A 2,500-nucleotide genomic window follows, 5' to 3' on the forward strand; every position below is an offset into this window, starting at 1 on the left:
TGCGCAAGGCTCGTGCCCAAAGCTAGTGCGCAAGGCTTGTGTGCAAGGCTACTGCGATGGGCCAGTGCCCAAGGCTTGTGAGCAAGGCTTGTATGCATGGCTTGTGTGCAAGGCTAGCGTCCAAGGCTTGTGCGCATGGCTTGTGCGCAAGGCTTGTGTCCAAGGCTTTTGTGCAAGGCTCGTGCGCAAGGCTAGTGTGCAAGGCTTGTGCGCATTGGCAGGTAGCCCACCAGCATGCACGATCCAAATGCCACTCACGCGACAACACGGTGCCAAGCCGGGCATGGTGTGCACTCAAAACCAATCAACGGACAGAGGTCATGCGTCATGGGGGGGATCTAGCAAGGCCATGGGGAAGGTCATGGAGGACCTTGGAAGCAAGCGCAAGACGAGAGCGAATCGAACAAGGGGCCAGGACGGGGCCTTGTGCCCATGGTCTTCGCAAGACAGCGTCCAAGGCACCCGAAAGCCCAAGGGAACCCAAACCCGGCCGACACTTGCAATCGCACATGCTCTCTGCAACACACCATCAATGCCGCCCAACGGGGCCAGCACGAGCAGTCCTCCGCGGTCCCCTGGCCCTGCGCACGTTTGTCTTCGAAACCGAGCATCAATGCCACAGAAAGTGCCGGGGCGCCAGCTGGAGCCATCATCCGCGTTGCCATGGCTCGCTTGGCCTTGGCTTGCCAGGCCCCGACACGAGCAATCGCGCATTTTCTTTGCAACCGACCATCAATGCCGCCCAACGGGGCCAGCACGAGCAGTCATCCGCGGTCCCCTGGCCCTGCGCTCGTTTGTCTTTGAAACCGAGCATCAATGCCACAGAAAGTGCCGGGGCGCCAGCTGGAGCCATCATCCGACGTGCCATGGCTCTGGTCCCATGGTCTTCGCAACCGAGCATTCGTGACACCCGCGGGGCCAGGACACCAACCCTTCCGACACGAGCATTCGCGCATGTTCTTTGGCCACACAACGGCGCCAGCACGAGCAAAATCATCCGCGGTGCGGTGGCCTTGCACGGCCTTTTGTCTTTGGAACCAACCATCAGTGCCACGGGAAGTGCCGGAGTCCCGGCATCCGCGGTGCCAAGTCATTGCGCCCTTGGTCTCTGCAGCGGGGCATGCCGGGCACTCCCAACCATTGCAAGCAAGCAAGCAAGCAAGAAAGAAAGTAAGTAAGTAAGTAAGTATTACATATAGGGGCGGGACATGCGGGGAGATCTGCGAAACGTGCATTACGGGGCACACGCGTACCTACCGGGGCATACCGACCCCTATTGGGGCACACGTGTGCATATCGGGGCATACCGGGCCTATCGGGGCACACGCGTACATACCGGGGCATACCGAGCCCTACTGGGGCACACGTGCGCATATCGGGGCGTACCAAGCCTATCGGGGCATACGCATGTATCCCAAGGCATACCGAGTCTATCCGGGCATACGCGTTCATACCGGGGCGTAACGGGCCTATCGGGGCATACTTGGGCATATCCGGGCAAAAAATGCCCAAAACTTGCGCAACCTTGGCAACCGTGGTCCATTCCTCTCTATATGCCTAGCCTTGCCAACCGTGGTCCATTCCTCACTATATGCCATGGCCTTGTGCCCATGGTCTTCCCAAGACAGCGTCCAAGGCCCCCGGAAGGCCAAGGGAGCCCAACCCAGCAATGCCCTGCTATGGCAAGCCAAGGCCAAGCATTCCGGTGCCTATCCGGGCAAAAATGCGATTCCTCTCTATATGCCTAGCCTTGGCAACCGTGGTCCATTCCCCACCATATGCCATGGCCTTGTGCCCATGGTCTTCCCAAGACAGTGTCCAAGGCGCCCGGAAGGCCAAGGGAGCCCAACCCAGCAATGCCCTGCTTTGGCAAGCCAAGGCCAAGCATTCCGGTGCCTAACCTTGGCAACCGTGGTCCTTTCCTCACCATATGCCATGGCCTTGTGCCCATGGTCTTCGCAAGACATCGTCCAAGGCGCCCAAAAGGCCAAGGGAGCCCAACCCAGCAATGCCCTGCTAGGGCAAGCCAAGGCCAAGCATTCCGGTGCCTAACCTTGGCAACCGTGGTCCTTTCCTCACCATATGCCATGGCCTTGTGCCCATGGTCTTCGCAAGACATCGTCCAAGGCGCCCAAAAGGCCAAGGGAGCCCAACCCAGCAATGCCTTGCTAGGACAAGCCAAGGCCAAGCATTCCGGTGCCTATCCGGGCAAAAACGCCCAAAGCATGCCCATTCCTTAGCCTATCCAGGCAAAAACGCCCAAAATCTGCACATTCTAGTGCCTATCCGGGCAAAAACGCCCACCAGCATGCCACCCTCCTATAGGGTTTGCGCAACCAACCAGCCTAACCACCAGTGGCAACCAAAGGTGCTGTTAGCGACGACTTCTGAAGACGCAACGAGACGCGACGTGTTTGCGCCCAGACGCGACGAGACGATGCGGGATCTGCGCCCAAGAATGCCTAGACCCGTCGACTTGATGCGGGATCAGCTCGCCCAA

The sequence above is a fragment of the Tasmannia lanceolata genome, unplaced genomic scaffold, assembly GCF_043159265.1.
Source record: "Tasmannia lanceolata isolate RefF3 unplaced genomic scaffold, GAP_Taslan_0.1 ptg000053l, whole genome shotgun sequence".
Lineage (NCBI taxonomy): Eukaryota > Viridiplantae > Streptophyta > Magnoliopsida > Canellales > Winteraceae > Tasmannia > Tasmannia lanceolata.